The sequence below is a fragment of the Anneissia japonica genome, unplaced genomic scaffold (assembly GCF_011630105.1).
Source record: "Anneissia japonica isolate Jap-2015-1 unplaced genomic scaffold, ASM1163010v1 scaffold287818_len932483_cov186, whole genome shotgun sequence".
Lineage (NCBI taxonomy): Eukaryota > Metazoa > Echinodermata > Crinoidea > Comatulida > Comatulidae > Anneissia > Anneissia japonica.
Window position 1 is genome coordinate 248348 of NW_022703366.1, and position 12628 is coordinate 260975.

Genomic DNA, 12628 nt, shown 5'->3' on the forward strand with positions numbered 1-12628 from the left:
CCCTCTTGCCCCGGGCCCCCTCTATGACAAATTTCTGGATCCGCCATTGGCTGCACTACGGTTAACAAGCTTATTAAAATCCAAATCAAGAAACACAAAAAAAAAAAGACTAAAGTTGTTTTTCAGAAGTCATTTTCAAACCAACATGCAATGTAATTGTGAATTCACACCAATTGCAATTTGAGTAACATTTAAGTTTGTGAAATATATCTTAGTCTTCTGTTCTACGGCCTCCTCGGAAATCTACTTGTAAACCCTATAATGTTTTTTTTACTCAAAAATGCTCAAGCAAATGATGTATGAAATAAGATGAGATTTCTAGCAGTGTTTCCTCATTTAGCCACTTGCCTTTATGTTCTTCTTCGAAATTTCTATACATATATAACATAACATCATCTACAAGAGGTCAGAAGAAGAGTTTACTCAATCAAACCACCTCATACCTGACATAATGTTTATGTGCTGGCATTTACATTCAACTATTATGGGTTAAAATCTTGTAATTCTAGCCACATAAAGAGGCACAAAGTTGTAGAATAGATGTGTTTCTAAGAATAATCTTCACAGATCTGGATATGAAATGTGTTAAATATAGCTTCAAATTTGTGATCCTCTATCATAAAATGAGCCATGTTGTCACATCGTTGAAAACTGAAATGGACTATCACCCTTTTCTAGAGATTTTCATAATCTTCTAGCAGTTCAGTAGTAATTTACTCAGTTGATTTTAAAGATTTTGAATATTATACTCCTATTAATAAATATTAATCAAAACATGTTTCATTGATTTATATACCAATGCGTTCTATTTATTAATAGGAATATAATATTCACAAGCTTTAAATCAACAGAGTAAATTACTACAGGACAACTATAAGATTTGAGAGCAGTGCTTAGCGCACTCAGCCACTGTGTGTGTGTGCTGAACCATGGAGATCATATGGTGCCTGGTTCAATTCTCATCGGACAACTAGAAGATTTGAGAGCAGTGCTTAGCGCACTCAGCCACTGTGTGTGTGTGCTGAACCATGGAGATCATATGGTGCCTGGTTCAATTCTCATCGCTATCTCCTTGTATTTCAGTTAGAGGGCTGAAATGCAAGTTACAATAGTGCACCATCTTTTGAATGGTCCGTTGGTCCTGTGTGCATTATGGCCCATGTGCACGTTATTTTTATTTATTTATTTATTTATTCAGGCATAAAAGAATATACAAATGGCAGCCAAAGGCAGAAATGAATGTATTTACAAAAATAGAATATATTATAAAATACAAGAACATTAAATATATTATACAAAATTGCAACAAAAGGACAAAACATTAAAATACATATGAAGAAAAATCACATTAAAAAATTACTAGACTCAAAAATAACATCTAAAGATTACATTAATGACATAAAAATACCATCAATATAGAAAATTCAAATATATAAGAATGTGAATTATTTCAAATTATTAAATTATTTCAAACAATACAAAATCAAAAAATTAATTAATAAAGTGTTGAACACAACATATATTGCACATAACAACCAACCATAGAAAAACCGCATACAAGGGAAAGATTAATAATATGATAAGGCCAAGCAAACGCATTACATTCTTTGAAAAACAGTAGAGAATTTTCACCTGGTGTACTGCCCAGTTAACACTACAAGAACCCTACTTAAAATAAGTTTTCTTCAGATTTCTGTGGGTTATTCTTGGTGTTTACATCAAAAAAATACAATCCAATCCAAACCAAGTCAATTATGATATAAATGATGATTGGTAATGCATATAAATAATTAGATGATTAGTAATAACTATAATAAAAAATAAGAGTGATATTCTGCCCTTCCTGATATGTTATCACACTGAATACTCAGCACATTCCCAAATACATGCAAATTATTCAGGTGGTACAGTAATCAAACCGACAACCTCCAGATAACTACTAGCCTGGTGCATAACCACTGAACCACTGAGCTTATGCTTAGTGGCTAGTGCTAAATCCGATCCTCAGGCTGCACAGGGTAGAGGGTATTGTTCTGCCCTACACGACCTATTATCGTACTGAATACTCAGTACATTCCCAAACACTTGCGAGCATTTGGTGAGCAATAACTGTCAACTGTTTACCGTATATGGGTTTGGTGTAACAGATAATTATGGTAGCTATTGTATTCATAACTGTTAACAGGTTTGGTGCTAATTATATTATTTACTGTCTATAGGTTATCTGATATGGTAGTTATTGTGTTCATTAAACTGTTAACAGGTTTGGTGATAAATGAGTGATAACTATATAAACAGGTTTGGTAATAATAAGTGATTCAGCAACTATAAACAGGTTTGGCGATAATGAGTGAAAAATACAGTATTAACAGGTTTGGTGATAATGAGTGATACCATAAACAGGTTTGGTGATAATGAGTGAAAAACATTAACAGGTTTGGTGACAATTATCTTAATAACTGGTAATGCGTTTGGTGCTGTTACAGGGTTTGGTAATGTTTGTTGTTTAGTAACTGTTAAAAAGTTTGTTGAGGAGTGGTAAATACTAACAGGTTTGGGGATGATTGTATTATAACCAGTAATGTGCTTTAGTAAAATTAATGGCCATATTAACTTTCAATAGTTTTGGTGATAATGAATGAACTATTAACAAGTTTGGAATGTAATAAAAAATGTAAAAATGTAATGTAATAAAAGACATGATTGTAGTAAATTAATTTGGTGATGACAATAAGAGATATCTGTAATGAAACATTTGGAGATGATACAGTATTGTAAAAGGTAAAGGTAGTTGAGTCCGGCGTATCCCTCTTTCGTAAGCGTTGGGGCCAGTCTACACAATGCTTTGAGGGGGTTGTCACCACTCCGCACAGCGATTACCCTTTCAGTATATGCACGTACCCATTTAAAGTATACTACTCTGTAAAAGGCAGACGCAGATAAACTGTCTTGCCCAAGGACACAAGCGAGTTTCAAACCCCCAACCACAGTGCCAAATGCCGGTAATAATAACTGTTAACATAGTAAAATAACATGATGGTCCACTGGTTAATTTCAGATGAGAATAAATAAATACATGCCATCAAGTTGTGATTCAATATTCCGACATTATTTATGTCATCATCAGGAAAAAAATATTAATGTCGAAATATTGAATCCAAACATGATGCGGTGCATTTCAGCACTTGGAGTATGTGTTATACTTCCTTACAGTAAAATAAATAGGTGATAATAGTGATGTTTGTATTAAGTGCATCAATATAATGATATACTATGCTATTTATTAAAAAAAAACATTTTGAACTTACAAAGTTTAGCTAGTGATCCACCAGTATTCTTAAACATACTCTCGATGCTACGCCATGTTGGTTGAGATGTCACCTCTCGTTTTTGAGGTTGATATGAGCCAAGTCGTCCTCATACTTTTGATGATCGGTGATCTTCGGGTCACACATATTTTAATATGAGAAATATATCAACTATTTACAAAGTAATTTGGCGATGAGAATGGTGACAATTGAATTAACCTAATTTCTTGTACTGGGATCATCATCAGTTTTTTGTCAGTCCATTGTTGGATAAAAGTGTCAAAATTCTGATGCCATACTACACTATCTGATTGCTCTGTTCTCTTCCACAAATTCGCTGTTCCTAAATACTTGCCTATCTGATCCATCCATCTTTTCCCTTGTTCCTTTTGCCATCCATAGGTCTCCATTCTGTTACTTTTGTTGTCCATCTGTTGTCTGACCTTCTCCAACTTCTATTTCCTGATTTCATTTTTTTTTCAGAATGTCCTGAATTTTTTGTACAGTCAGTAGGCCTATGTTAAATATTATTTTAACAATTCCTGAAAATCAAAATAGATAAAACATACATTATAGTTACACATTAAATAAAATTAACCGGTAAAATCATATTTTGAGGAATGAGATTTCATAGATGTTTTGGGTGTTTAAACTGGGCACTCACTTTGTCGAGCGGTTGCTGACGCAATTTTAAGAACACAACATCACGATGCAAGTAATGAGCAGATAGAGTCGTGGTGTCTTGCACTTAGACTAAATCATCTTTATTCATCAACTTCAATAATAGTAAAGATATAAAAGTTTATTAATTAAACAATTTTTATAAAAGGAATCAACCATCACATGAGGAGTGTGGCAACATTAAATGATGATATTTATCTATAAGATTTCTGTAATATCTAAAAAGTGTTAGGCTACAGAAAATTCATTTGGAAGACAATGATGAAGATATGTTGATTTTTGTCCATCAGGTTTTTTACATAGTCTATATTATCTGGAACTATCTCAACTACTTATAAAATAGTTAACATGTTATAAAATAATAATGTTGCCTTGTCCTCTGTAGCAAAAAGGTTCGTGATCTAAAAAATTAAGAAATATTAGGCTTTTTGCATGAAAAAAAGCACACAGTACACTATTTGAATTAATAGGAAAAGGGGCTTGTCGCCTAGTACACTGTCCCTAACCAATTCACTTCCTGATATGTCCATGAACGTCTCTGTGTTGTGTACAGAATATTAACAATATTATTAAGACTCAACTTTGATATAGCGCATGCTATTATAGTCATATATTTGTTGGCAGTCTTAAGCCTATGTGTATGTGGTTTATGTCATTATCATAACAGTTAAGATATTCAAGATATTGCTCTTTAAAGTTGTTGGAGTGATTTGTTTTTGTTTTTATTTCTACTACTTCCTCTCAGAAATGGCAGCAGCGCTTACATTTAAGTGCTAATTGCAATGACCTTCTTATCCTGAACTTACAACCAATACAGAATTGATAAAATCAAGAATATAAAAAAAGAAAATGAGATGGGTAGGTTATCTAACTTGAAGTGATGACAACAGATGGATTAAAAACTCAATGTTATAGTATTTTCTTCACATTGGGTAACGTTTTCTTCAGCCTACTGTTTACCTACAGGATCCTACTTATACGATAAGTCTTACAGTTGGGGGGGGGGCGAACCAGCCCCAGCTTCTTTTGGAAAGTGAAAAAAAAGAAAGAAAAACAAATATACTGATTGCCCAAAACACATTGTATCTGTTATCTTATAAAGAAACTTCGTTATTGAATACTTTGTTTTGCAAACTTGCCGATATTAATGATTCAAATATAAATGTACAGTAGTTATATACAGTTTGTCATGAAACCTCCCAATAAGAAATCTTTATTTCTCTTTTATACTGTAAAATCAAATAAACATAGAAAATAAATGATTACTGAAAAAGGCACACTCAATTTGTTTATTCATTCACAATATTTTTTAAACAATGGTGGCCCATCAGCCAAAAAGACTTGCCTCCCACACTAACATTTTTTTATTTATCATTGACATAATGCATATTTAATTTTTCATTTTCTTTCCGCCCACCATCGATATTAGCAATTTTAAAATCAATCTTACTTTAGGTACAAGCATGTTGTTTCACCTGGTATGTAAGTGAAATTTTCCATTGAGATTTACAAAATCTTGTCATAAAAATATTTATCATATAATCAATGAAACACATTTGCAGTAGAGACAAAGCTAACTAAACGAGAATAACTAATTTTCACAAGAAGCTGGTAATAAGCGTTAACACAGGTGGAAGGTATCTCATGAAATCTTGAGTATTTATGCAAATTATGCACGTTACAAAAGGTGATTCAATACCAATTTACGAGCCATCTTTTGTGATTTGACATTTTGTTTTGAATATTAATGGTTGAAAAAAATTAAATAATTTATATCAAACATGATTATTGAATTTATGAATATGGACACTGAATGAGAAGAAGACATTATTAAACTGAATTTGGAGTTGAGTTGAATAGCTTAATGGTTCAGATCCTTGCTTTCTAATTTGAAGGTCCTGGTTCAAACTGTGTCATAGCTGGGTTTTTTTATTATTAAAACTAAAAACAACTTCAACTCCCTCATGAAAATACTTTCTTTAATTTATAAAGCATCAATCCATCCCATATATGATGAGTTATTTGCAGTTGGATGTGAAAACAAGAATAATAAACAATTTTGAAAAAAATACATGCTTTCAGTACAGGTAGATAATAAAATATTCATATCAATTTAGTATGTTGGTATGTATGAAAGTATGTTAACAAAAAAAAATGTATACTAATGGTATTTTATTTAGTAAAAATATGAATACTTATAACTACAAGGATATACATAGAGGGCTCACTATATTGTCAATAACATTTGTATAATTTACTTTTATTTTTCTTTCCAATCTCCATTGATATTGGTATTAGTTCAAGGTCTTTTTTTTGAGTAAGTACTGTATGTGGTGTCACCTGGTAAATTACATTTTCCACTGAGTTTTAAAGTCATTATAAACTCATACAATCAATAAAATAAATTTGTAGAGACAAAGCTACTAAGTGAGAATAAGTTCTAATTTTCACAAGAACCTCACTAAAGTATCAAGAACATCTTACAACAATAAGATTCAAAATTGAGGGCTCACTATATTTTATAACAGATTTAAAAAACAAATGTGGACTTTACCACTTCCTTTAATATTTCATTTTACTAAAGTATTTAATTAGTATTTAATAAATTGTACGAGTTCTACTGTTAGGTTAATGGAATTAACAGATACTCAATTTAGGTCAAGTTTGAAAACTATCCTTAGTTTGACAATGAGATTAAAGAATTAGTGAAACAAAAACAACTGTCAGTAAAAAAATCCAGAAAATCCATTGCTTAAATAACAAACAAAAAAAAAAAATATAAAAAATAGGCAAGTATTATTTTACATGGATTTTAATGTGGAATTAATTAATTTTGGCCAAATCACATACAAGGAAATTAAGGAAAACAATATTTTAAATATCTTATAAAAGGCTAATTCAGATCATACAACTTTTTCTTTTATTGTCAAATTTTTTCTTATTAAAGTATAATAATAGTACAGTAATTTGAATATATAATAAATATTTCCTGATTAATTAGTAATAGTATTAATAAGTTCTTCAGCGTTACACCCAGAATTGCATTTTACTGAATATCAGATGTACATGTACGTAATAATTACCGGTATTTAAAATAATCATGCTTTATTTCATTGATGATAAAGAAAGCTAATTCATTGAATAGCATCTATGTAAGCAAAATAAAAAAAAATACTAGTTTTTCATCTCTGCGAGCATCAATTTTCTCTGCTTAACCGAATATTTATATTATTTTATTTAATTTCCTTTATTTTATGAAATGTATGAAAATCTGGCTAACTCACATCAGTAAAATTCCTCTCTTGATCATTTGTGGTTGGGGATATATGGTATGAATCATGTCTAGTGCTTCTTTTATTTGCTTTCAATGTGTTTACTTGGTGAAAGTGAGAAACTAGTAGCTGTTTCCATTGGCCATCTTGGATTTGGAATCTCGGAGTAAAAAAAAAGAAAAAAAGTGCCCTCATTCTCTTTGTTTTAAGATATTAGGATGAGAAACTACTTTTTTTTTTTATTTGGCCTTATGAACAACAAAATCTATTAGACTTAATGTAATTTAATTTCAAAAAACAAAAACATGAAAATAGAAATCACAAACATACATAGAAAAACAAGACAGATCTTTGCGCACTTTAATTTATGTCATTTGCTCTCTAGGTAATTAAGAATGTATACAGGTCATCCTGGCAGGCCAGAGGGTAACTTACTAAGTCTATTACAGGTGGACTTAAGAAAAAGACATCTCTGCCTTAATAGTTATGAGGAGTCATAGGCAAATCTATTCCAAATTGTATGTATGTCCTCTTCAAAAATGCAACATATTAACTGGTCACAAGAAATGGTATGTTGTAGTTATTATTCCATTTTTGAAATAAATGTTGAATATAAATACAGAATGAAAATGTTTCTATTTATAATGTTCCTAATATGTGTTATGGTAACAAAGTTTACTGTGGTATTTATGAATGTGAAATAAGGTCAAGTACTGGAAACGCAATACAATGGATTCAACCTAATTACTACTTCCATGGATTAACTAAGAAACAAAAGCATGATACGTCTTCATTAAAAACCAGACATGTATCAACAATTTAGGTGAGGTAGAAAATAACTTGAAAAGGAGCCATCACTTGGAATGGAATAAAATTTTAAAGTACTATAAAGTATCGGTAAGCACTGCCTCTATGGTAATTGACCACTAAGATATAAAACTTAATACAGACACTTTAGAAAATGGACAAAAGTACTATAAAGCAGTAAGCATAGAGCAGGTGCATTTATTCAGCAAGATTTTAAATTTGAATAAATTTAATGCAATGTAATAATAATAATCCTAATAATATTTATAAAACCTTATTGCATTAGTCAGGTTTGTTGAGTACCTATTCAAAGTATGAAAATGTTAAATTATTTTATTTAAATAGTAATTATTTCAAACATAATAATAATAATTATAATCCACATTTGCAAACATTTTATGAAAAACTTACTAGTTTTCAATTTAATCAGCACTTTAAATAGTACAGTGGATTGATACTTATGTATTATTTTACGACTGGAATGGAAGCGGTTTGGAGCAGTAGAAATGGTTTGGTTTCCCAACCTCAAGGTCAGGGATTCAATCCTTTGCTGTGCATCTCACTTGTGTCCTTTAGTAAGGCACTTTCTTCATTGCTTCAGTATACCCAGTTGTATCAATGGGTACCAGCAAACTGCTGGGAGTAACTGCGGTGGATTAGTGTCCCACCCAGGGGGAGCATCACACTCTCATCTGCTTCACGCTACAGAAACTGGGTAAAAGCTCCAGTCCCTATGGGCACTAGAGCAGGGGTGGGCATAAAAATCGGTCCGAGGGCCAAAGTGAATTTCTGATTTAGCACCGAGGGCTGCACCCAAACTTTTATCTTTCCAGTAAGCTTCCAAAAACCTCCAAGCACTGCTTTTACACCACTTTATTCTAAGTTTTAATATTACTTTTTACTATTCTAAGTTTTAATATTACTTTTTACATATGATTGGTGTTGGGCCTTAAAAAACAAGGTATTTTCTAGCCAATGTTGCTTGTGGAGCGCACACATAGGGTTTTTAATTCATATTTGCGAGCTGCAAAAAAATTGCTGTTGGGCCGCATGTGGCGCAGGCCGCATTTGCACCTGTGCTCGACAAGGATTTACTTTTACACTATACTACACATTAAAAAAAAACTCTTGTAAGCAAACTGGATCATAACGTTATAGCTTATACAGCATGATGGAGAGACAAAAGTATAATTAATAATAAAAATAAGGTTGAATGTAAAAGATAACAAACTTTTACATATTGAAAGTAAAGAGTACCCTTTAAATTACTTCAAATCCTATGTTATAGTTTATTATCCTATTTATTGATCTATCACTAACAGAAAAACTACAGGTCTATAGCTTACATTGATTTACTATTAACTGATGAATTAGTATGAAACAATGGCACTCAGTTGTGTTTTTACAGAAAAAAGTGATATGGACTGATTTGCATTACATAAGACTTAATGGATCTAATATAAATCGTATTTCTCAGGGAATAAGAAAGATTAACATGCAATATGTGTTGAGATTGTACTTTATACACCCAGAGATTATAGATGCGTTTCATGCCAAGAGGGCCCAAAGCGCTCCTCACTCCATTCATCTGTTTAATTTGTACCGTTCCTCTCTGCTTGGTTTGCTTGTTTGTTTTGTGATTTCTTTTTCTTATTCTTGCCTAATTTCTGAAGATTGTTATTTTTGATATTTAAGATTAGTTTTCTTATTTAAGATTAATTTAATATTTAAGATTAGTCCGAGGGCCTAATTACAGGCCTTGGCCTCCTTGGTTCCTGTTGTACAGAAGTTAACAAACAAGTGAAATAAAAAGTGAGAAAAGAGCTAGGTGCCACGCATTCATAGCCCAAGTGATTTACAAGCATATCTGAAGAAAAATGCAACGTTTTATTTGGAATACAATAAACAACATGTGTTTATGGTATTTTAAAATTATGTTGTATTTAAACATTGCAGAGGAACAATTTAAAAAATAAATTTTAAAAAATTATGAAAGGTAAGTTCTAAAAAGTAATTTCAAATCTATTTTGAAAAACCTGTATGTAAAAGCATAATAAATTTGTATATCTAAAAATGGAAAAAAAAATACTATAATAGTAAACTAATCCGGTTGAATTACTACAGTAGCTCAAGGTAAATTCGTTGCTTGGCCAATTAATGGACACATTAAGGCTGCATTTACAAATTGATGCCATATCTATAAATCCTTAAAATAATATAAATCACTTTAATGTCAATACAAATCAAAAATCTATTAGACATAATTCTTTGTTAAAAATGCAATGGAAATATTGTTCTTCATTTTATTTATTTTATTTTTATTTTATTCCTTTTAGCCAGTACAACCACAAAATCAATAAAGAAAGAGGAGGGCTGAGGAGTGGCACAAGCGGTACAAAAACTACTATCACCAGATATGGTGTGCTCCTCCGACTCCATTTTCAATATTAAGCACAGATAAATAAAAAAGATATTTGCCAATAAAACAAAGAAAAGTCAAGATAAATAGATAACAAAATAGATTCTAAAATGTTTTTAGCAACTAAATAAATGATATATCAGTGAAGGATCCAGGAATTTGAAATAGAGGGGCTTGGGAGGGACTTTGACAAATGGAGGGTCCACCTCAGGCCCACCATAATTGGGCCTGAGGTAAGAAAATATATAGCACATCTAGATGGCCAGAAATGGTACTCACAGACTTAAAATTTGAATATAATTTTCTTTTCATCTCCATTTTTAACAAAGCTCTTTTAGGTCATGGTGCTAGATCGAGGACCCCGTGGGTCCAGCCCGGCCCCTAAGGGTTGGCACAAGGGCGCATGGGTATTACGCAACTTCAGTCAGCATTGCCTCAAGACTGATTTGTACAACCTGTAGAACAATGTGTGTCTGAGGGTTTATTAATTCGAAAAGTGAAATCTTTAATAGTGCAATTCATAATACTGTAAACAAAATATGTTTGAGTATAATTTATATTAAACTTACAACAAAAAAAAAAAACAAATCACAAAGTAACATAACTTACTTGTTCAAAATAATCATGTTCCCATATTATTATGCTGATGAATTTAAATTGGTTTCAGACACCAGTGTATAATGTTCAACAGAGAAAATGAAGGTACAATTACATGCTATATCCATGTTTGGATGCAACCCTAGCCTGCTGGTTCTTGAAGCTGTATTGCGTAATTTTGTCTGTGGACAAAATATACCAAATTAAATCTACAGAGCAATAAATCTAAAAGTATCATCAAAATCTTCTTTTTTTTGTTTCTTTATAAATATATTTCTGCTAGTCTGGGGCTGGCACGCATTTTGTCTACCATTTGAATCGGACGTTATGTATAAACCAAGTCTAAAAGCTTGGAGTGAGTGCAAATGAGGTCGTTGTGGAACAATTATAAGCATAAACTTGATTAAATTGTTGTTTATTATATTTATTATTTTAGTTTTAGCCTAAATACTAAAATAGAATGCTGGGGTGAAGACATACGAACTGTGTTGAGATAAAAATGTGATATATATATATGGATATGATGATGACTCTATTCATCAGTGATGTAATGAGTTATGCGACAGTACTGAGGCGCCCATATATGAATCATGCAAAGTGACACAGGGATGTTACTATCCCTTTAAAAAATGCATTTAATCTGAGCATCTAGGAAAAAGTCTGAACTCAACAAGCCTGAAAATTTGTCTAGGCCCTATAGTATTTGGAATCTCTCTGTAAGTAAAAACTGTAACTCTATTCTTCAGTGATGTAATGAGTCATGCGGCCCTGCCTGTGTGGTGGGACAGCCAAAAATGAACGATGCAAAGTGACACAGGGACGATATTTGAACGAATCCCCTACATACCTCATTTTTATGAATATTAAGGCTGAAACAATGTCAATATTGTTATTATTATTAGCCTGAAAATTTGTCTAGGCCCCACTAACTAGGCCTATATAGTATTTGGAATCAGTAAAAACTGTAACTCCAGGCTTATAAACAGAGCATGAATTAAAAGCAGGCTAGCATTCTAGCCTGGCCTAGGTCTACATGTATTATTTGATTTACGCCTAGGCTTGGCCTACAATACATGCAATTGTTGATCTAGCTAGGCCTCCTTATCGTGCTGTGGACCTGTGGTGGAGTGGGGAAGTGACGATGCTTACGTTCCGTACCTCAGTCTGTTCTAATTATTGGCTTAGAAGATTGGTCGCAACCTAAGAAAGGCCTGGCCTAGCCCAGCATTGATGATTCGATTAAGATTTGATTTGAACAAATACATATAGCGTTATGTTTTGTATTACCTAACCATTGTCTGAGGATGTTCAGATTCGTGAATATTTCACACTTTTGACTCGGATTCATTCGCGCATATGAACTCCAACTCCGCCGGCCGGGTGAAAAACAAAATAAAAACATGACCTCTCTATCTTCTATACATGTTGTTTTTAATATTTATTTTAATAGAAGAACGAAAAATTGAAATTATTACAACTTAAAATATATAAATAATTAAATCATTATATTTAGATATATATTTATCAGAAATATACGCAATAAT

General features: G+C 31.9%; 1 protein-coding gene across 4 annotated transcripts in view; it reads right to left on the minus strand.

The window, feature by feature from the left end:
• Positions 1 to 12463, minus strand: part of LOC117104393 (prospero homeobox protein 1-like) — a 63427-nt gene extending 50964 nt beyond the window's left edge. For 2 of the 4 annotated variants that reach the window (XM_033245222.1, XM_033245229.1), the window contains exon 1: positions 3309 to 3850. The gene's annotated coding sequence lies outside the window, so the exon portion shown is untranslated. Of the gene's footprint in view, positions 1 to 3308; positions 3851 to 7273; positions 7422 to 11096; positions 11267 to 12371 lie in introns of those variants that run through there. The other 2 variants (XM_033245220.1, XM_033245221.1) reach the window with 2 other exon arrangements.
• Between the last annotated feature and the right edge of the window lie 165 nt (positions 12464 to 12628).